The sequence below is a fragment of the Pseudophryne corroboree genome, chromosome 4 (assembly GCF_028390025.1).
Source record: "Pseudophryne corroboree isolate aPseCor3 chromosome 4, aPseCor3.hap2, whole genome shotgun sequence".
Taxonomy (NCBI): domain Eukaryota; kingdom Metazoa; phylum Chordata; class Amphibia; order Anura; family Myobatrachidae; genus Pseudophryne; species Pseudophryne corroboree.
In genome coordinates, this window is record NC_086447.1 from 193,251,728 (window position 1) to 193,276,309 (window position 24,582).

The window sequence follows — 24,582 nt, forward strand, 5'->3', positions numbered from 1 at the left end:
TGCATTCCATCGCACTGCACATGCTCACCAGCACTTCCTATATCCTATGGGAACGTAATGCGTTCCACCTGAGCATTCCACCGTAATGCGCATGCTCACCCGCACTTCCAGTGTTACATTGCCTAGTGCGTTCCAGCGCCATTGCGCCTCCTCACTATACATATCTAATAATTGTTAGACTCACATCCGGCTGCTCAGAGAATAAGAAACACTGTAAAGTGCAGTGTGCATAATACAATAAGTGTACACATATACAATCTGTGGGATGTAGTTAAAATGCCGCTGCACGGAATCCTGGCGGCCAAAATACTGACGCTGGACTCCCGAACAGCAGCATAATGCCAGCATCAAAATTCCGAAGGAGAACGGGATCCCGGCATCAAAAGCCCGAACATACTTTTAGCGGGCATGATCGCATCCTGCAGTGGGGGGGGGGGGGGGGGGGGTATTAAGTTTATCCATTAGAAGGGGGGTTAGGGTGCATGAATGGGAAGGGTATGGATAGGTACCAGGGAAGGTAGGTTTAGAGTTAGGCACCAGCAGGGAGGGTTAGGGTTAGGCACCAGCGGGGAGGGTTAGGGTTAGGCACCAGCGGGGAGGGTTAGGGTTAGGCACCAGCGGGGAGGGTTAGGGTTAGGCACCAGCTGGGAGGGTTAAGGTTAGGCACCAACGGGGAAGGTTAGAGTAAGGCACCAGCAGGGAGGGTTAGGCACAAGTAAGGGACAGGGGAGGGTTAAAGTACTTTCTGGGGGGCTGTCGGGATTCTGATGGTCAGGATGCTACTGTCAGTATTCTGACTGCCGGCATCCCGTCCAACGGTATATCATACCGAATCCCAATCTGCTGCCCAACTATATGTCACTAATAGGCCCTACACATTAGGCGATTTCACTGAAAGATATGAATGATATCGTTCATTAATGAACGAGATATCGTTCATATCTTTCAGTGTAGAGGCAGCAACGATGAACGATGCGCGGCCCCGCACTCATTCATTGTTGGTGCCGGGTCGCTTATACATGCATGCCAATATGGACAATCTCGTCCATATTAGCATGCAGGGCTATGGGGGGAGTGAAGAAACTTTACTCCCCCCGTCACTCCCCCCTCCTGTCGCCAGGTTGCCCGTTGGCTGTATCTGCCGTCGGGTACCTCGGCGGCATATTGCCTAATGTATAGGGCCCATAACGTAAAATTACATAACCGAAAAAAGAAAAAAAAACAATAAATATTATATAAATAACAAGCTACTTGGTCAGGATTCACATAAAAATCTCATCACAGAAAGCATCTATAATTAATGTTCTTGTTTACCCCCTCGGAGCGATAGTATCTAATTCGAAAATATATATATGTGGAGGGGCTGGGCTTGAAATGCTGGCGGTCAGAATACCGATCGCGGCATTCCAATGGTGAGAATCTTGATGGGCAACGTAAGTATACCTAAACCTCTGTTCCCGCAGTCTAAACCTCCCCAACCCCGAGCCTAACCCTAACCCTAAGTGGTGATGCCTATACTTGACCCCCATTCCCACAGCCTAGACCTAACCCCCCCTTCCTACAACCAAACCCTAACACCCCCCATACAGTCTAAACCTAACCTCCCCAACAACCTCCCCAAATGCTCCCCCCTCTGACTTACATTTCTGGCAGTCAGTCATTCGGGATCCCAGCTGTTGGGATGCTGGTGTCGGGATTGTGATCCCAGTTGGGATGCTGGCCCCAGCGTTCTAAGCAGTGTCGGGATTCCTGCGTCTGTATTGCGACTGTTGGGGTCCCGACGAATCCGGGGAGTTGAACAACAGAGTGTAGGATGGGATGGAGTGGGAGAGGAAGGGATTATATATTTCTGTACATACATACATAATAAACAGATTTATTTTTTCTTGTAACCTTTATCTCCCCCCACAATCCACTTACCTATTGTAGTTTCTGCACCTTATAGAAGCAGCCAGGATCACACAGTGGAGGGAAAAGAGATCAGGAGGAGGCACTGGGCTGGCACAGAATAGGGAGGAGACTGGAGGATGGGAGGCAGGATAGGAGGGACTAGCCTGGAAAGGAGCTCGGAGCATTGGTGGCTGGTCCCAGGGGAGTGGCCAGCTACAGTATTAGCTGTCCATCTAATCCTGGAGAGCAGCAGCAGAGTGACATCAGTGAGAGGCTACAGCTGCAGAACAGTACCACATATCCAGCTGCAGCCTCTGTACAGCCCCAATGCCAGCAGCAGCAGCTGTAGTGGCACTAGCACGGGGCAATATACAGACTAGATGCCTGTGATCTGGGTGACTCTGCCGCCGACCAAAACCCCGCCCCCTCTGGCCACCGGGAGCACACTAAACTAATTCATTTGTACTGGCGGGGGGCAGCTGGCATCATGCCCCAGAGGCCAGCCCGCCACTGCTTGCGATGCCCATGCGGTGCCGCCTCCTCCAGTAGAAAAGGGGAGGATCTAAGAGAAGCCCCTCATCCGGCCGGGCCGTCTTCATCAGCGGCAGTGGTACTTTAGTCTGGGAGGGGGAGGAGCTGTGAGTAGAGAGGAGAGCGTCTTCTCCACCCCTGATGGCTGGGCAGTCGCGTCGCGTCACTGTGCAGCATAGCAGCACCGTCCGCTACTGGTCGGGAAGAGGTGCTCGAGGGGACAGCGGCTCCTCCTCCCATTTCATTCGGGATTTCAATGTATATTTACAGACTAGGGCACTGTGACTTTTGGCGGGTTATGTACTGGCGGTGACTGCAACATACAATGAGTCACTGACTCATTGTGATGCCGGCAGTTATGGGGTTTCACTGCTGCGGGCTGTGGGCCTATTTTCAATGGGGGGCCTGGAGCTGCAGCTCCATCCGCCCCATTGTTAATCCGGCCCTGGGTGAGACTGCGGGCAGTTTACGGTAGGCTGCTGGTCGGGGTTAGGGTTAGTCTGCGGGGAAGGGGATATAATTAGGCACTAGGGAGAGGGTTTGGGAGAAAAACTTATGGTAATTCCAGAGGATCAGAGGTCTGACCTGGAAGTGGCGATCACATGACTGCCAGGACCCGGAAGATGGCAGAGCCGCTGCAGCCACCAGGAGCAGGTAAGTCACCTCTGGGCCACCAGAACAAAATGTCAACATTCTAACATGTCAAAATGTCATCACTGTCTACATCATGAAAGTCAACATTGTCAACGCCGACATTACGACTGTCAACGTTTCGTACACAATCTGTTCTGAAGCCATCCGTCACCCCCTTCCATCATTTCACTATAATTTCAAAACAAAGCTGTGCACGTTGTTGCCCTGTAAATCGACACCAGGATAACCTACCTATCCTTCTGTAAAACCCCACTGGTACTAGGTATGCAAAACTGCAGTCACTGTGTATAGTGCATCACACTTACTCTCCCCTGAATGATCAGGTGTTTAATTACAGTTACATTGTGGGAGTGGACTACAGGTGTCAGTGCAGCGCAGAAAGAATTGGGCGCCAGGCCATCTCATAAAACAACATAAACAGTTTATTTAACATAAAAGCAGGGATATAGCTGGATAAGTTCTGAACCCTCCTCCAGCACAAAGCATAATGGTTACATTCGATCACATATCACACCAACTCCTCCTGCACATTAATCATATCGGTTACATCAGGGCACCTCCTCCAGCACATCACTTAATTGCAGCGGCATAAATATGGCGAACAGCAGTACATACCAGGACATTCCAGTAGTGCTACACATAACAGGTTACAGTCTCTCTCATCCATAACGAGGACTCTTGTCAATGGGGGGGCTCCTAAGTATGCCGCGTGGCTTCCGACCACTCACTCAGATACGTCCTCTCCTGAGACTCACACCTGGCACACTCTTCTAGGGCACCCCTAAAGGTGGGCATCACCCTCTCACTGGACTCTGAGTACTGCTGCTCTCACACTGCGGTCTCTCCCTCTGTCAGGTGCCTTGCTGTGACTGGCAGCACTCCTCACATGTTCTATAAGGAGCTCTCACTGAGGCTGCATTCTCCTCATATTACTCTGCAGAAATGGTCTCCATTCACAGCAACCCACATGTGCTGCTGCTTTCTCCCTATCTAGGATGCAGCTCATGGCAGCTGTTCCGAAAGCCGGGGACCACGGGAACGATGACTGTCCATCCCATGGCCCCAGCAAACCTCCTGCTCCTTCTCCTAGCTTACCCTCCACTCTTCTGCTCTTTCCTAGCTTACACTTCATGTCCCCTCTCCTGCATGAGGTTTGCACCTGAAAGCTGGCTGAGTAGGGATGGACATCGATGGTCGATGTTTCCGAACCATCGATGTTTTCGTTTCGATGGTAGTGTTTTTAGCATTTAATGGTGGCCTCCCGATGTTTTTCACCATCGAATGATAGTCATTCGATGGTCTTCCGATGGTGGCTTGTTTTTTTCTAATTCCAAATAGCTATGCCTCCCCTTGCTGCTGTGTCTATCAGGGAAACTTCCTAAGTCTGTTGGAGGCTGTCTGTTTCAGACATGAGCCTGCTCAGCCAGTCCCCTCACCCCCTCCCCTCTCTAGGCTGCTGCTAGGCAACAGGGCCCACTGCAAGCTCTGATTGGCTCTCACTGACTCAGAGAGCCAATCAGATCCCAGACCTTACCCTGCAGCAGCAGAAGCCACAGACACTGGGAGCTCAGGAGGATTCAGAGGAGACAGAGTGACGTCACTGATCTTTATATCACTCCAGCTATACACCACCACTGATCGGGGGGAATAATTTAGGAGGGCTATGGACAAAGTCCTTGCTTGAGTATGTTTTGGACTGTGGGAAAAACCCAAGAGAAAACACAAAAACCATGGAAAGATCATACAAACTCCACACTATAATCATCGGAATTGGTCCCATGTGAGACAGCAAAGCAAACTGTGCACTGAGCAAGTTGCCATCCACATTATTGTAAGAACCGCCGGGCCGTTCACAATACTGCATTCCGCTGGCTTCGTTCTGTGTGAGGGGAGTAGAGCGCAGCGCAGTGCCTCTCCTGCCCCTCAATTCTCTTGGATGCCCAGTCTCACTCTCCATCGGCGGCGGCGCGGTCAATCTTAATAAGGCACCTTTTTACTAGCCAATCAGAGCTCATGGACCAGCAGCCGCGGCTCCTGATTGGCTGCCGGTCTGCGAGCTCTGATTGGCTAATGAACCGGCGCATCATTTCAGATTGACCCCGCCGCCGTTGGAGAGTGAGACCGGGCATCAAAGAGAATTGAGGGGCAAGAGAGACGCTATGCTGCGCTCTCCGCCCCTCACATAGAAGAAACAGAGCCAGCGGTAAGGGGTGGGGGGCAATGAGCACACAGTGGGACAATGTATATCTGCCACAGGGGAGTATTGTATATCTGACACAGTGGGGGAATTGTATATCTGGCACTGTGGGGGCATTGTATATCTGACACAGTGGGGGCATTGTATATCTGGCACTGTGGGGGCAATGTATATCTGGCACTGTGGGGGCATTGTATATCTGGCACTGTGGGGGCATTGTATATCTGGCACAGTGGGGGCAATGTATCTCTGGCACTGTGGGGGCATTGTATATCTGACACAGTGGGGGCATTGCATATCTGGCACAGTGGGGGCAATGTATCTCTGGCACTGTGGGGGCATTGTATCTCTGGCACTGTGGGGGCATTGTATATCTGACACAGTGGGGGCATTGTATATCTGGCACTGTGGGGGCAATGTATATCTGGCACTGTGGGGGCAATGTGTATCTGACACTGTGGGGGCATTGCATATCTGGCACAGTGGGGGCAATGTATCTGGCGCTGTGGGGGCATTGCATATCTGGCGCTGTGGGGGCATTGTATATCTGGCACTGTGGGGGCAATGCATAGCTGGCACTGTGGGGGCAATGCATCTCTGGCACTGTGGGGGCATTGCATATCTGGCACTGTGGGGGCAATGCATATCTGGCACTGTGGGGGCAATGCATCTCTGGCACAGTGGGGGCATTGCATATCTGGCACAGTGGGGGCAATGTATCTCTGGCACTGTGGGGGCATTGCATATCTGGCACTGTGGGGGCAATGCATATCTGGCACTGTGGGGGCAATGCATCTCTGGCACAGTGGGGGCATTGCATATCTGGCACAGTGGGGGCAATGTATCTATGGCACTGTGGGGGCATTGTATATCTGACACAGTGGGGGCATTGTATATCTGGCACTGTGGGGGCAATGTATATCTGGCACTGTGGGGGCAATGCATATCTGGCACTGTGGGGGCATTGCATATCTGGCACAGTGGGGGCAATGTATCTGGCGCTGTGGGGGCATTGCATATCTGGCGCTGTGGGGACATTGCATATCTGGCACTGTGGGAGCATTGCATATCTGGCACAGTGGGGGCAATGTATCTGTGGCACTGTGGGGGCATTGCATATCTGGCACTGTGGGGGCAATGCATATCTGGCACTGTGGGGGCAATGCATCTCTGGCACTGTGGGGGCATTGCATATCTGGCACAGTGGGGGCAATGTATCTCTGGCACTGTGGGGGCATTGCATATCTGGCACTGTGGGGGCATTGTATATCTGACACAGTGGGGGCATTGTATATCTGGCACTGTGGGGGCAATGTATATCTGGCACTGTGGGGGCAATGTATATCTGGCACTGTGGGGGCAATGCATATCTGGCACTGTGGGGGCAATGTATATCTGGCACTGTGGGGGCAATGTATATCTGGCACTGTGGGGGCAATGCATATCTGGCACTGTGGGGGCAATGCATATCTGGCACTGTGGGGGCAATGTATCTCTGGCACAGTGGGGGCAATGTATCTCTGTCACTGTGGGGGCAATGCATCTCTGGCACAGTGGGGTCATTGCATATCTGGCACAGTGGGGGCAATGTATCTCTGGCACTGTGGGGGCATTGTATATCTGACACAGTGGGGGCATTGTATATCTGGCACTGTGGGGGCAATGTATATCTGGCACTGTGGGGGCAATGCATATCTGGCACTGTGGGGGCATTGCATATCTGGCACTGTGGGGGCATTGCATATCTGGCACAGTGGGGGCAATGTATCTGGCGCTGTGGGGGCATTGCATATCTGGCGCTGTGGGGACATTGCATATCTGGCACTGTGGGAGCATTGCATATCTGGCACAGTGGGGGCAATGTATCTCTGACACAGTGGGGGCATTGCATATCTGGCACTGTGGGGGCAATGCATATCTGGCACTGTGGGGGCAATGCATCTCTGGCACTGTGGGGGCATTGCATATCTGGCACAGTGGGGGCAATGTATCTCTGGCACTGTGGGGGCATTGCATATCTGGCACTGTGGGGGCATTGTATATCTGACACAGTGGGGGCATTGTATATCTGGCACTGTGGGGGCAATTTATATCTGGCACTGTGGGGGCAATGTATATCTGGCACTGTGGGGGCAATGCATATCTGGCACTGTGGGGGCAATGTATATCTGGCACTGTGGGGGCAATGTATATCTGGCACTGTGGGGGCAATGCATATCTGGCACAGTGGGGGCAATGTATCTCTGTCACTGTGGGGGCAATGCATCTCTGGCACAGTGGGGGCATTGCATATCTGGCACAGTGGGGGCAATGTATCTCTGGCACTGTGGGGGCATTGTATATCTGACACAGTGGGGGCATTGTATATCTGGCACTGTGGGGGCAATGTATATCTGGCACTGTGGGGGCAATGCATATCTGGCACTGTGGGGGCATTGCATATCTGGCACAGTGGGGGCAATGTATCTGGCGCTGTGGGGGCATTGCATATCTGGCACAGTGGGGGTAATGTATCTCTGGCACAGTGGGGGCATTGTATATTTGGCACTGAGGGGGCAATGTTACTTCATCATTGGGCATTGTGTATGTATATTATATATGTATATTATACACACAATGTCCAGTGATAAAGTAATATGTTGCTCAGAGTCTGGCCCTGCCCCCGATCCCAATTCCCACATTGTAAATGAAAATGCAGGCTTTTGCACATGAACTAGTCATATAAATAGTTTTCACCATCGAATACTTTTGATGTGATGGTTAGTAACCATTGCATCGAAAGTTTCAATGGTGGAGCATTGCCATCATATGATGTTTTGCTTTCGATGTCCATCCCTATGGCTGAGTTCCAAACCTCCCCCAATAAGTGCACAGGACATAGCCCTTGCTATGCATGATAAAGCTACATAGCTGTTAACTCTTGCAGTGTCTGTTAACCCATGCAGTTCCAGGGTATTACACTTCTGTCCTGCAGTACCACAGCACAGACGCTGCAGGAACCTGGTACATTAATGGCTAACTTAGAAACAGAAGAGCAAGTGTTCTTCTTAAAATGCATGATATTACATAGCTGTTACATATTACCCCATTTGTGATAGTGTTTACTTATAGCCCTCTGTGAACAGAGGCACATGCCTCCTTCCCGAGGCCTTTCCTGTAAGGCATACACCTCAGGACTGCTTCTTATTTCCAGGTGATGTGTAGTACAAGCCTGTGCTTATTGTGCACTGTATCTGCACTGCCCTATGTAGCTGGAGGGCAGCATACTTTCACATGCACAATGCCTTTAAAGCCTTATTAAAACTGTACACTCCACCCTTTGCTCTATGGATTTTTAAATAATACCAAAAACCCTTGTTCCACCTTCCTTTATCCTTGTTTGATTCAAGTTTGACTAACTTTCACCTTTTGGAATTAAAAGCAGCCATGAATGGTTATCCTGTGCGTGGGAGGGGAGCTGCATTCAGAAGGCACAACTAGTCCAGATCTGCACATTTCCACATATACAATGGAGCATAATACCTGTGTGTCATCGCCTAAAAGGTGTCTAAATCCACTGAATGTCAATGTTTTCACGAATTCTCAAATCAAATAGTATTTATGTATGCAGTAAGCCTGTGAGTTACATGTTCAGCTCTTTAGGCAGCTAGATTCACAATTATACTCCCCTTACCATAGCTGCCTGAAGTATAATCCTAACCCACTGCTTCTTGCTCTTTATCCCCTCTGTGTCACCCCTGCCTGTCTGCCCCTCTTCTTTATATTGTAAACTCTCACAAGCAGGGCCCTCTTCCCTCATGCACGTTTTCTTCCCTCTCTTATAGCATCATCTCCTCCCCACTGCCAACAAAGGCAGCAATGCTTTTGGTTTGGCCACTCTGCTGCTTATTTGGGTCTTTTGACTGCCGATACAACAGTGTTTATAAACCTTGTCCATGTTCTGAAACATTTTGTACTGTAAAGGTGTGTACACACACAGCGATATGGCTCAGCGATTTTAACTATATAGGGGTATATGCAATTTGAATTCGACCGTTTTTAAATTCGACACAATTCGACAGTCACTTACCCTCCCGCCGGGACCCGAATTCGACATATTCAATAAAAAACGGATTCGACAGTCCCGCTGTTGAAAAACGGACCAATTGACGGATAGTGTGCGTCCTGGATTCAACTTTTTGGACGGCACAAAAATGGTTAAAAAACCCTGAAAAAAATTGCGTGGGGTCCCCCCTCCTAAGCATAACCAGCCTCGGGCTCTTTGAGCCGGTCCTGGTTGTAAAAATACGGGGGGGGAATTGACAGGGGATCCCCCGTATTTTTAGAACCAGCATTGGGCTCTGCATCCGGTCCTGGTGCAAAAAATACGGGTGACAAAAGACGTAGGGGTCCCCCGTATTTTTAACACCAGCACCGGGCTCCACTAGCTGGAGAGATAATGCCACAGCCAGGGGACACTTTTATATAGGTCCCTGCGGCCGTGGCATTAAATCCCCAACTAGTCACCCCTGGCCGGGGTACCCTGGAGGAGTGGGTACCCCTTAAATAAAGGGGTCCCCCCCTCCAGCCACCCAAGGGCCAGGGGTGAAGCCCGAGGCTGTCCCTCCCATCCAAGGGCTGCGGATGGGGCGCTGATAGCCTTGTGTCAAAGAAAAGAATATTGTTTTTTGCAGCAGAACTACAAGTCCCAGCAAGCCTCCCCCGCAAGCTGGTACTTACCAGCATGCGGGGGGAAACGGGCCCGCTGGTACCTGTAGTTCTACTGCAAAAAAAATACCCAAATAAAAACAGTACACGCACACCGTGAAAGTAAAACTTTATTACATACATGCCGACACACACATACTTACCTATGTTCACACGCCGACTCAGTGGTGAGGTCACTCGCGGTCAGCGGCTGACCGCGTGTAACCTCACTGCTGACCGCAAAGTTCCCACCATTGAAGATAATGGAGCGGTATGTGCTATGCGCGTCTGACAGCTCAGATGCGCACAATCAGGAGAGTGCCACGACGTGGCGCTTCTGATTGGCTGAAGGGACCCTCTGTGACAGGAGTCACGGGGGGTCTCAGCATTCGGGGAAAGGGGTCCCATGTGTAAACATGGGACCCCTTTCAGTGCGTGGTCCAGGTAATGCGTTTTCTTTTTTTGCCGAGTACGTGGATTACAAAAAAGAACAGGACACAGCTACACTGGATTTTGGTGAGTATAATTTTATTTTCAGGTACACCGTGGATTCTACTTGGAGAAGTGGACAGAGGTCGGCGTGTGAACATAGGTAAGTATGTGTGTGTCGGCATGTATGTAATAAAGTTTTACTTTCACTGTGTGCGTGTACTGTTTTTATTTGGGTATTTTTTTTGCAGTAGAACTACAGGTACCAGCGGGCCAATTTCTGCCCCCGCATGCTGGTACTTGTGGTTCTCCAAGTACCAGCTTGCGGGTAAGCTTGCTGGGACTTGTAGTTCTGCTGCAAAAAAACAATATTATTTTCTTTGACACAAGGCTATCAGCCCCCCATCCGCAGCCCTTGGATGGGGGGACAGCCTCGGGCTTCACCCCTGGCCCTTGGGTGGCTGGAGGGGGGGACCCCTTGATTTAAGGGGTACCCACTCCTCCAGGGTACCCCGGCCAGGGGTGACTAGTTGGGGATTTAATGCCACGGCCACAGGGACCGATATAAAAGTGTCCCCCGGCTGTGGCATTATCTCTCCAGCTAGTGGAGCCCGGTGCTGGTGTTAAAAATACGGGGGACCCCTACGTCTTTTGTCCCCCGTATTTTTTGCACCAGGACCGGACGCAGAGCCCGGTGCTGGTTCTAAAAATACGGGGGATCCCCTGTCAATTTCCCCCCCGTATTTTTACAACCAGGACCGGCTCAAAGAGCCCGAGGCTGGTTATGCTTAGGAGGGGGGACCCCACGCATTTTTTTTAACCCATTCCCACCCCCTCCCACTGAAAACCATGCTCTCTCTATTTTAGTCAGTTAAAAAAATATATTCTTTTAAAAAAAAAAAAATAATGCTTGTGCCTCCTAATAGACAAACCAAGTAGATAATCCCTTCTAATATAAATAGATATGCTATTAGCAACAAAAAATCACAAAAAAAACATGTTTTACATTTTTTTTATAAGGTTCCGCCAGCAAAGTGAGGCGGAATGAAATTGACGAAATTACTGTCGAAAAGCACTGTTGTTGAATTGACATTCTTCAATTGAATATACTTTTGTCGAAAAGCCGCATTTTTAACATTGCAGACATGTCGAATTTGAGTAAATGTCGAATTGCAAAAAGTCGAACCTGAAACGGCAGGTTTTTTGTCGAAAAGTACTGTATTGCATTGTCGAATCCAATTCGACATGTTTTTTTTGTTGAAAATGCCCCATTTTTCGACTTTTGCGGCAATTCGACCGCAACTGCATATACCCCATAGTCAAAATCACTAAGAAAGTTAGTGCATATCGCTCCGTGTGTACACAGCGAGCGATAGCAATGTGCGTCCCCGCCAGGTCGCTATCTATGGGAAAAATAGACTGTGCAGGCAAGGCAATTTTGACTAGGTTACTGGAAAAGTAAAAGCATCCCCCTATTTAAATGAGTTAGTCAAAATCACCCATAGCCAAAATTGCTTGCACAGTTAGTAAAAATAGCTGGTACAGATAGTCAAAATCACCTACTGTCAGTTCAAGGTAAATCGCTTAGTCAAAATCGCTCATAATCAAAATCACTCCGTGTTTACGGACCTTAAGTAACTTTTTGTTTATATTTATGCACTTTCTAAGGTGCTGTGAAAACCTATTGCAATATAAATAAACAAAAACAGTAATTCCTAATTATAAGTGCAACGAAATATGCTGCACTATATAAGTTGCTGTTATTAATACTATTAATAATAGTGAATTATCATAGTATTGCTAAGGGAATATGGGTCCTCATAGCTCAAATTGGGTACATTAAACATTAAAGAAAAATTATCCTTTATCTAGTTCTGTTCTATTTTCCGTTAGATCAGCAGCAACATTAGAATATAAGATGTATACCTGTAGTATGCTTTACCTGTATAAAGATATATTCCTACTATATTTATTCATAAATATTACTTTTTTTTCAGAGCATCTACTGTATATCAGATAAAGAGAAAATAAAAAATATAAACCATTTAAAATGTGTCTGCGACTCCAAAGAAAACCTGTTGTTAATTATTTTTTTTTAATGTTCTCCGCTTTGACAGTGTAATAAAACCGTTCATTCTCTTGACTTACAGTAAGGCGTCTCTAACAGCCAGTACTACCAACTTGTTTAGTGATAGGTAAATGTATAATTGTATTGTGGCCTTACAACTGGGTGCACTGAGAAAGGTGAAAGTCGGGAGAATGTTTACAGTGTCCAGACCCGGCTTTTCTGGATGCCCGCAAAATGGTGCAGCTACTGTGTGCCCTCCTAGTACCAGGGTCCTGGCCAAATTTTTGGTGGCCCTGCTCATAAATGGTCCTGGATCTCGCAGTGGAAGCACAAATCACCTTTGCATAATGGCAAGTTATAAGATAAGAGTGTCAGCTATATGGCCCAAGTGGTTATACCTTTTACATGGTTCTGCTACTGTATTTATAATGTTTTTAGACCTTTTATGATTTGTATAAACGGATTCATTTACCTAATTATGTGTTACATCATGACAGAGCCCTGCCCTTATTAACCGTGTCTGGTGGCGCTGGTTCTTCCCGGGTGGCTGTGGTGCTATGGCCAGTGGGTGCCGGTCTTCTACTGTGCGGCACCTGACACTGGGCCAGATGTACTAAGCCTTAAAAAATGATAAAGTGGAGATTGATAAAATACTAGTCAATTAGCTCCTAACTGCCATGTTACAGGCTGGGTTTGAAAAAATGACAGGAGCTGATTGGTTGGTAGTTTATCACTCCACTTTATCACTTTTCAAGGCTTAGTACATCTCCTGCCTCCCCTCTGCCCAGGGTCAGTGGTGCTGGTGGGTGCCCTCCCTCCCTGGCCGCAGTGCAGGCGGCTCTGCCTCCTTCTCCTGCAGCAGGCACTCCCAAAGGGATGTGCGTAACGCTCAGTGTAAGATTTAAAGGGACAGGTGTGCCAAAAACACAACGTCAAGTTGGCTTAAATTTGAACCACTACCTATATAATGAAGTCTATTTGTTCTTTGTTCCTTGTTTTGGGCAACAGGCACTTAATAGAAAAATAGATGATGCAGGGATTTGTAAATCGCTATCCAATAAAGCATCTGCTGTAGACACCAGTATCTTACCATGACACAGGACAAGCCAGGATGTGATCTTATCTTTTCCATTTGGTTGTTCAGCAATTTTGCATTAGAAGCACATGTGCGTAGAAAAGTATTTTGTTGTAGGGATCACAGATCCATAGTTTGCCGCCAGCATCTCTTCCTTCTGTTGGAAGATAAATTAGATGACGCTACAATCGCATGTTTGTACACAGACTAAAATGTACCTCTCCAATAAAGTGGTGTGGAGAGGTAATTTGGTCATTAACTTTGACTTCATTCCACAATTATTGAATTAAAATTCAAATAGTGCCACATTCCACATGCATGTTTTTTATGACTTGATATACTGAGTCCTGTATATTTTATAGCCTTTATTTTTGGATGGGGGAATTGTAGATTCCTGCCATCACCTCATTAGTATTGGGATCGTAATGTAAATATGGAACGTCTGCTTACCATACCTGTCTACTGATCTGTAAGCCCTCCATTTGTTTTCACCTTATATTTCTAACCCCTCCTCATAACTTCTGCTTAGAGCCGTGACATACAGCTATACAATGAGTTATGCTGCTGCTGTCTGTACAGCCTCTGTAATGTAGCAGTTTGCTGATGTTAAACAGTATGTACAGTTATAGGATATTATTGTATTTCTCCACATAAACATTGTTTTCATTTTTTTCCATTAGATTTTTTTTTGTTAATTTAAGCAAAGTAACGGGGGGGGGGGGGGGGGGGAAATAAGAAGGGAAATAGGTTACATAATTGTCTACAGAGAGAGATGCCAAACTCATTTTTAAATCATAGCTGATTATAGGCGGAGAAACATGCATCACTATTAAGTGGGAAATCTATTGGGAAATTAACCTCTGCCAATTGGTCCCCTTTATGACGGGAGTGTAGATCTGGCATATGGCTCAGGCCAAAGATCTTCATTTTGCAACTTGTCTGAATGGTGGCCAGTGACAGCCGTTCAGGAGATCTCCATGCTTGCAAAATATATTCCCGTATTAGAAATGGAAGAGAGAAAATAATGAAACAAAGTGTGCTCTGTTATGTTTATTAAATGTGTCATTCTCTGGGCGGGATGTACTAAGCATTGTATGCATGATGCGGTACATCCCTCAACTTTTCAGGTACTGTACATACTTACCGGATATGTACTTATAAATATGATTAGTATCACAAAGGACAGCTTTCCTGATAAAAGCTGTCCTCTGCAATCACTGGAATTCTGGGTTTAGGACCCGGGAGCTCTACAGTTATGCGGGAGGTGCTTGAAAGGATCCCATTGGATCCCTCTCAGGAGGAATTGTGAAGAGTAGCCCATAGGCTTATATTGGGTAACACCGCCCACAGATGGCATTTACCATGAGCTCCAAGCTCCAAGACAGAATGCATCGTATTCTGGAATTTTGTGCATACAGAAATGCAGTAAAAACTTAAAAAACAGGATGTTCTAAGTTATTACCATATTTTTGGCATTAGTACATCCTGCATTCACACTTCACACCAAAGATCATAGATTGATTTCTGGGAAGTACCAGGATATATGGAAGACATCACCCACCAATGGGGTAAAGTTTTTCAAACATTCTAAAGAGGACAATTACAGGTGTTGCTGATATAGTTGCAACCAATCAGATTTAGCTATCATTTAGCACATTCTACAGAATGATAGCTAGAATCTGATTGGTTGCTTTGGGCAACACCTGAAATTGTCCTCCTTAGGAGGAAAATCTCCCCCTATGTCACATTTCCATTGGCACGGCATAGATATGTTAGACATTTTACACTGGATTAAGTTAGTCATTTCACTAGTAAAATCTGTATGAGAGGAAGCCATTGCTAAAGACATTCCCAGAGGAACAAGTACTAGAATAGTCCATTATATACCCAAGAAATCAAGCTGTGTAACATGTGTTGCATGTACCATTAATGGCAGCAATCAAATGCCTTTACTGCATCAAATGCCATAGAAAAAAACAGACTGACCCTCTCGACATCTGAATGCCCTAAATATTCAGGACAGTTTGGCTGTTGTCTGGAGCTTGGCAGCCCAATACAAAGCCCATGTCATGCTGGGGATAAAGGACACAGAGGTCAATATGTTTCATTTAAAGTTGAATTTAAAATTGGTATGTAATAGTGATTTGTATAATATAGACAATGAGCTTGTGGTTTGTATCTATTTGTACTTGATGAGTGGAAGCTGCCTGCCTCTGAACACGCACACAGGAGGGGATGTAGCCAGTATCACGACAGGATGCTGAGGTGTCGGGGTCCCGTGCCCATCCCCATAGGAGCTGGCCCACATAAAAGCAAGGTGTACACAGGAGCTGGGTACACACAGAAGAGGATGTAACCAGTATCACGACAGGATGCTGAGGTGTTGGGGTCCCGTGCCCATCCCCATAGGAGCTGGCCTACATAAGAGCAAGGTGTACACAGGAGCTGGGTACACACAGAAGAGGATGTAACCAGCATCACGACAGGATGCTGAGGTGTTGGGACCTTGTACCCAACCCCATAGGAGCTGGCCCACTTAAAAGCAAGGTGTACACAGGAGCTGGGTACACACAGAAGAGGATGTAACCAGCATCACGACAGGATGCTGAGGTGTTGGGACCTCGTACCCAACCCCATAGGAGCTGGTCCACTTAAGAGCAAGGTGTACACAGGAGCTGGGTACACACAGAAGAGGATGTAACCAGCATCACGACAGGACCTCGTACCCAACCCCATAGGAGCTGGCCCACATAAGAGCAAGGTGTACACAGGAGCTGGGTACACATGGTAGTAGATCTCTAGATGTAAGACACATTGAAGCTATTAGAGAATCCACTTGGACCCAGAGCCTTAACTTTGAGTAGAAATTAAGTTAATGAATTAATTTCTTTTACTGAACAAGGGGAGGTTATCAGAAGTACTGTAGAATTAGTAAGATAATAGTACTTAACAAATGTCAGTAATTACAGTATTTGCTAAGTAACCCAACTTGCAAAATCAGGTATATTTGGACGGAGGGTAAAGTATAATATTTAGGTCCTGGGTAAATGGATTTTAAGACATAATGGTCATAATCTACTAAGAGGGTCACATAGCCAGCAACTTGTATACAGTAATTACTGTGACTAAATTATATTTATAGATTACAGTTTCCTAAAATAATGAGCACACCTTGTCTAAGAGCTGAGATTCTAGTTAATAGTTTCCTGAGAAAGGGACGACGACTAGTACAGTGTCCATCATGGGGAGGGGGTGTTGGCACATATAGAGATACAGTGGGTCATATTGGAGAAATATAGACTGAGTGGTGATTGGAGGTTCATCTACAGATCTAATCAATATTACGATATCTACTATCCTTAAAAGACACTGTAAATAGTGGAAACTATTTAAAGAATTGATTGTCGCCAAGTATTTGCCTATCACCCGCATTCAGAAAATGGTCCCCAATCTGTACTGCAAGTTCTGCAACTAACATCAAAAAGAGAAAAATTATGTATCGTTGCAGTCTCCATCCGCTGTGAGATGTCCGGTCGCACAAAGACATACCTCATCACAAAACGCCAGTTGCTGTGCAAGTCCTCATTTTGGCTTCTTCATAAACTGCCATTAATGTCTTTCTCTTGTCTGATGATTTGATTTGTGGGGCAGGAATGTCAAAGGGTAGAAACGGCTGACGTATCTAAGATAGGTGTAGGAAATGCGGTGCCAGATTAAGGCTTGTGGGGATCCTGGGGCAACTAAGAAGTGGGGGGCCCTACCAATAAAATTGACACTTCTACTAGGTTGCCCCTAACCTTGAAAACATAAAAAAAAAGTGAAAAGGGTCAAATTAAAGATAAAAACTAAATAAAATAATGAAAAAATATATAATCGATAAAAAGTATATGAAACAAAACATAAAAAGACACGCTGGGGACGTTGCAAGAGCACCATTGACTTAGGATGTAGGACCTTAGACGCTTCGTTCATTGTATTCCTGCGCAAGCAGTCCCAGCTCTCCAACAACCGTGGAGGACCCACTGCTGCTGCTGTTCTACATGGCTGTGTGGAGTGGTGGACCACCAGGCTCAGACAGATTACCTCTGGGTTAAGTGAGCATGTCTGTGGCCAATGGAACCCTGTAGCTGGCCATAAGTGAGGTAGAGAGGCACTGAGGGGCCTTCACTGTCACTCTGCTCTTGCTCGGCCTGGTGTTTCCAGAAGCCGGCCAGGTCAAGGCATTATGTGGGGTGACTGCCTAATCCACCTCTGTATAAACCAGCCCTATTCCTGGGCCAAGAACGATATACCTGCAATGGTTCCCACCCTACCTTTTGTTGTCAGCACAGATGATAGCTTTTCTCTGTTTGTGCCATTTTCCTGAAATATCTTGCTGTAGATGGTGCTGCTAAGAAAAGTGTGTGTGTGGGGGGGGTGGGGGTGGGGATTCCCCTTTCCAAGGGGGTGAGGGGGTGGAAACAGTACCCCAGACATTAATAAGTAAATCCGTATTGCTGGGAAAAACTGTGACAAGGATTTTTTTTATTTCACCCAATACATAAAATGGTACTTGTACTAGAGCCACCTTTGGATGACGATAACAGTTCAACACTCTAAAAAATGCTTATTCTATACAATAATGCTATTTTTTTTGCAAAATTCTAATATTCAAAATACGTATTTTGCCAATATATTTAGTATATTTTTAAACATGTGTATTTTTTTTTTTAATACTAGCGTATCTGAAGCACAGATCTGTTCCATTGCACATGCACTAACTGGCAAGGCGGCTCCCGCTCGTGCTCAAATACACTGACTGGCTGCGGGATATTTTTTGTTAAATTGCGGCGACAACTGAATTTAAGCAGAGATAAAAACAAAAATCAGACTTATTTCCGCAATTGGGGTTCTAATAGTAAGTACACCTCGCTCTGGTGCCCTCATTACAAGTTGATCGCTCGCTAGCTATTTTTTGCAGAGCAGCGATCAGATAGTCGCCGCCCACGGGGGAGTGTATTTTCGCTTTGCAAGTGTGCGATCGCATGTGCAGCCGAGCGGGACGAAAAAGTTTTTTGCAGTTTCTGAGTAGGTCTGAACTTACTCAGCCCTTGCGATCACTTCTGTGATTTCCACATGCAGCCAAATCTCTCCCAGGGTGAATGGAACAGACTTTGAATTAACTCTATTGACAGCTGATGGACAAGAAGCATCCAATTGCAAAAGAGGGCGTCAACCACTGACAACCAATCACGTATCTGGCACCATCTTAAAAGCTACCCAGACTATCAGGAATGTAATCCTAGAAAAAGGCACGTATGCTGAAATGTGTTGGAGACCTGATACATACACAGACTTTCACCTCCTAATTGTACCACAGATCCCCTTCTCCGGCCGGAGAGGGAGAACACACGGCTTCGGACTTACACTGCCCGCTCACGTGACCTTGCACCTGACGCCGGCACCAGGAAGTAGTAGACGAGACCCCGCAAGCAGGAGAAATACAACGGCGCCTGTGACAGAGGCGGGGACCGGAGCTACAGAAAGGACCCACGGAGGCAACATAGGAAGCGGGACGGGACTGCAGACACCGGCGGCAGGCGCGCCAGCTTTGCCCCCGGCGGTAAGTGAGACCTTACAGCCCCACACCCGCAACCTCCAGCTGAGGACACCAGATAGAGTCTGACAGGCGGAACGCCGCAAACTGTCACACTAACAAGAATACACAAACAGAAAATTAACCAGAAGCACATAGGCCAACCACACCTATGGTAAAGGTGACCCGTAATAAGGTACCCCCGACATTAACCCCAGCTGGGGTCCTTCTGAGTAGGGTATACCATCAGGAGGGTATACATATAAAGGGTGGTCTGCAAGACACACCTGATAGTGGCATTTTGGACACATTGACTGTAAGGTAAGGGCCCAAGAACAGGTGTACCATTAAGGAGGGTACACTCAGAAAGGGTAGTCTGCAGGACATACCTGAAGAGGGACGTTCACTTATACGTAACATACAATCAATAAATATACACAATCCATCTTGTCTCACGGGTTATCATTGCACTTACAGGGAACATAAATATCATTGGTTATCCTCATACAAGAACAAGGTCAATCCCCCCCCCCCTCATTTCTATCCCCCCCCCCCCCCTCCTCAACATCCACACCCTTAGAGTGCGCTGACCCATTCCTTCCAATTACTTGCGATCACTTCAGCCTGTCCGGTCTCGATATTGACGTCATAAACTTGGACACGCCTGCGTTTTTCCAAACGCTCCCAGAAAACAGTCAGTTGATATCCACAAGCGCCTTCTTCCTGTCAATCGCCTTACGATCGGTTGCGCGGATGGATTAGTCGCTAGAAGCATTGCTCAGCAACAATGCTGTTTGTACCCGTACGACGCGCGTGCGCATTGCGGTGCATACGCATGCACAGTAGTAACCTGATCGCTGCGCTGCGAAAAACGGCAGCAAGCGATCAACTCGGAATGAAGGCCTGTGTCTCTTTCAATGCAGCAAAGCAGAGATTTTGCAGCTGTACCGTTCCCATTTGTCATGTTATGGACAAACTGCAGTCTGTCCACATTAAAAGCAATATATCACAGTGTAAATCTTGTACAAACAGATTTGCTCGGTCCTGATTTAAAGGGAGAAGCGCTGTGTAAAAATGCAATTTTACTGCCAAAGAGCCCTCTTTCCGGCACTGCAATCTCATTTTCTGGCGTTTATTTACATGAAGTAAACACTGAGACAGCCAGAAATGATTGAAAATCAGTCGTGCATGAGACACTAACAAGTGAACCCAACAAGTACAAACGAAGATTTTCTGTCCATTATTAGAATATAAAACATGTAAACCCAAATCACCCTTTCACCTGACAGAAAATAGCTGAGCAAAGAGTGAGAAGAATCTGTAACTTGCCTGTACACATCCCTGGCTGGATGACAGATGGAATCTCCAGACATATGTAAAAAACAGTATACATCTTCCAGCTATACTGTACCTGCTGTGAGAATTCACCCTGCTGCAACTGCCCAGGCTTCCATGTCACAGATAAATGCATATACAGTAGACACAATTACTGTCTCCGTAGAAGCCTAAGTGGGACACAGCATTCGAATTCCAGTCCCCTGCAATCACCAATAGAGGGGACATTGCCCTAAGGGTAAGCTCAGGTGCAACTTATGTCTAGTGCTGAGGGAGTAGCAAGAATGTATCACGTACATCAAAAGAAAGGTGAGGACAAGAGGCAGCTTCAAGTGTTTCAGACACAACAGTCAGGTGTGTCTATCTATAGTGACTAAAGGTACAAAAATATCGTAGCAGGTGCAACTGCTTACGGGGTCCAGTGCTGCCACTGGACATGGTATTAATGCAGTCTGAATATAGTGTAATGGGCTGATGCTGAGCTGTTTGTATCTTGATGTCTTTGGAATGCCCACACTCCAGAACTTAGTGTATGCAAGTACGGGTGATGGAGAGACATACTCATTTCAAGCGTATCTCTAGTTCTGACGGAGGTGACCGGGCGCTCTCATGTCAGCTACAGTCGATGAGGGTATGATGAGGTAACTACAGCCTATGCAGACTTGGATAGATGCAAAAATGCACCTGTATCATTTGCGCCTAATATATACTGGTGTTAGTGCACTCCAATGATGATAAGGACTAGCAAACCAAGCATGTAGATAGTGGCTGACAGACCACAAATATGTATATACCTCTATATAGGAGTGACTAAACGCTCTTATTCCTGTGAATACAACCCAGGAGGATCTATTGCTGATTGCGTTCAATTCGTAATCAGGACCTAAATATCCACACTCCTTATTATTATTATTTTATTGTACACTCCATTCATAATAAGTACATATGTCAGCTGACTATTTAAATAAAGTAAGCATACCCTCCAACATGACCCGTTCCATTTAGAGATGAGCGGGTTCGGTTCCCAGAGAACCGAACCGTACCGAACTTCGCACTCTGAGCCCGGTTCCGAGTCAGGCTCGGGTTTTCCCGCCTGACTCGGAAACCAGAATGAGGCAAAACGTTATCATCCCGCTATCGGATTCTCACGGGATTTGGATTCCATATAAGGAGCCGCGCGTCATGGCCATTTTCACTCCAGTCTCGGAGAGTGTAGTGAGAGGACGTGTCTCCGTCCTCAATGTCTGTGTGGGCGGGAAAGTGGGGTGGCAATTCTAGTGCTGTCTTGTGCTGCTCATTCCAGTGTAGTCAGTGCTGCATCAGTCCAGCCAGTCACAGTGTTGGCGTCCTCTGCTGCTATATGTCCCCAGTGCTGCTGGCTGCTGTATAAGTCCCTTGCATTTTTGCTGTTGTCTTGCATCAGACCAGGGGTAGTGTCTTGTGCAGCATCAGTCCAGTGACCAGTCACAGTGGTGGTGTCCTCTGCTGCCATATATCCAGTGTAGCTGTATAATGCTGCATTCAGATCGCAAATGCCGGATCCTACCCGGTAAGAGAAACGTGTACTTACCGGGTGGGATCCGGCATTTGCGCTCCGTTGCTGGCTTTCCGACCCGGCAATATACCGTGTCGGTTGCCATAGTAGCGGAGGGCGCAGCAGGGGCGGGGGTGGAGGCGGCGCCGGGAGATGAGCTCATCTCCTGCGCCGCCTCTGCCTATGCTGTGAATGGGAGCCGTGTCGCATCGGAACGGATCCCATTCACACTGCACCTGACCCGGTAATCAACCCGGTAATAACCCTTCTTTTTTACCGGGTTGAATTACCGGGTCAGGCGACCCGCTAATTCACCAAAGGACCTTTCACATCGCACATGGACCCGTTTCGACGCGGCAATATGCCGTGTCGATACCGGGTTTTTAGTGCGATGTGAAAGGGGTATAAATCCCTTTCAGTGGTGCTGTGTTGTCTTGCATCAGACCAGGGAAAGTGTCTTGTGCAGCATCAGTCCAGTGTCCAGTCACAGTGGTGGTGTCCTCTGCTGCCTTACATCCGGTGTAGCTATATAAGTCCCTTTCAGTGGTGCTGTGTTGTTCTGCATTAGACCAGGAGAATCAGTCCAGTGCCCAGTCACAGTGGTGATGTCTTCTGCTGCCATATATCCAGTGTTACTGCCGTATAATTCCTGTGATACTGGCATATAATTCCAGTGATATTGCCGTATAATTCCTGTGATACTGGCATATAATTCCAGTGATATTGCCGTATAATTCCCGTGATACTGGCGTATAATTCCTGTGACATTGCCATATAATTCTCGGAATACTGGCGTATAATTCCTATGATATTGCCGTATAATTCCTGTGATATTGCCGTATAATTTTCAGAATACTGGCGTATAATTCCTGTGATACTGCCATATAATTCCAGTGATACTGGAGTATAATTCCTGTGGCATTGCCGTATAATTCTCGGAATACTGGCGTATAATTCCTGTGATACTGCCATATAATTCCAGTGATACTGGAGTATAATTCCTGTGGCATTGCCGTATAATTCTCGGAATACTATCGTATAATTCCTGTGACATTGCCGTATAATTCTCGGAATACTGGCGTATAATTCCTGTGATACTGCCATATAATTCCTGTGATACTGGTGTATAATTCCTGTGATACTGGCGTATAATTCCTGTGATATTGCCATATAATTCTCGGAATACTGGCGTATAATTCCAGTTATCCTGCCGTATAATTCCATATAAATCCATATAATTCCGTATAAATCCAGTCCAGTGGTGCTGCCATATAAGTTCAGTGGTGCTGTCCTGTGCTGTATATTATTTACTCCAAATAAAGGGGTTATTAATATTTCATCCAAATAATTTTTACAGGGTTTGCCCTGTGAGGTGTAGGGGTACGCTCTCTTGTGCCGCATATTGTGTTATATAATTTCAGAAAAATAATGGCAAACAAACATTTGGAGGATTTAATAGGGAAAGATCAAGAACCACTTCCTCCTAGTGCTGAAGCTGCTGCCACTAGACATAACATAGATGATGTAATGCCATCAACGTCGTCTGCCAAGGCCGATGCTCAATGTGATAGTAGAGGGCATGTAAAATCCAAAAAGCCAAAGTTCAATAAAAAGACCCAAAAAAAGAAATTTAAATGGTCTGAGGAGAAACGTAAACTTGCCAATATGCCATTTACAACATGGAGTGGCAAGGAATGGCTAAGGCCCTGGCCTATGTTCATGACTAGTGGTTCAGCTTCACATGACGATGGAAGCCCTCATCCTCCCACTAGAAAAATTAAAAGAGTTAAGCTGGAAAAAGCACAGAAAAGAACTGTGCATTCTGAGATGGTATCACAAATCCCCAAGGAGAGTCCAAGTGTGTCGGCAGTTGCGATACCTGACTTTCCCAACACTGGACGGGAAGAGGTGGCTTCTGCCACCATTTGCACGCCCCCTGCAAGTGCTGGAAGGAGCACCCAAAGTCCAGTTCCTGATACTGAAATTGAAGATGTCACTGTTGAAGTACGCCAGGAGGATATGCGTGTTGCTGGCGCTGAGGAGGAAGTTGACGATGAGGATTCTGATGGTGATGTGGTTTGTTTAAGTCAGGCACCGGGGGAGAAAACTGTTGTCCGTGGGATGAAGAAGCCCATTGTGATGCCGGGCAAACTACCAAAAAAGCCACCTCTTCGGTGTGGAATTATTTCTCCACAAATCCGGACAACAGGTGTCAAGCCATCTGTTGCCTCTGTCAATCTGTAATAAGTAGGGGTAAGGATGTTAACCACCTAGAAACATCCTCCCTTATACGTCACCTGCTGCGCATTCATCAGAAGTCAGTGTCAAGTTGTGAAACTTTGGGTAAGCAGTCCACTGACACCTAAGTCCCTTCTTCCTCCTGTACCCAAGCTCCTGCAAGCCACACCACCAACTCCCTCAACGTCAACTTCCTCCTCAGTCAGGAACATCAGTAGTCTTGCAGGCCATGTCACTGTCAAGACTGAGGAGTCCTCTCCTAACCGGGATTCCTTCCGGAGGATCCTTGAGTGGTACGCCTGGTGTTGCTGCCGCTGCTGTTGCTGCTGCTGGGAGTCAATCGTCATCCCAGAGGGGAAGTCGGAAGACC

At 46.9% G+C, this 24,582-nt stretch overlaps 1 protein-coding gene and 1 long non-coding RNA gene across 4 annotated transcripts in view; one reads left to right on the forward strand and one right to left on the reverse strand.

Moving 5' to 3' along the window:
• The window catches only part of LOC134909157 (glypican-5-like), a 437,429-nt gene that overhangs the window by 274,810 nt on the left and 138,037 nt on the right, over positions 1-24,582 (forward strand). The gene's annotated exons all lie outside the window — the stretch shown is intronic.
• LOC134909158 (uncharacterized) overlaps positions 1-24,582 on the reverse strand; it is a 155,751-nt gene that overhangs the window by 17,609 nt on the left and 113,560 nt on the right. Inside the window, exon 3 of the long non-coding RNA XR_010175859.1 lies at positions 13,546-13,687. This is a non-coding gene — a long non-coding RNA (uncharacterized LOC134909158). The remainder of the gene's footprint in view (positions 1-13,545; positions 13,688-24,582) is intronic.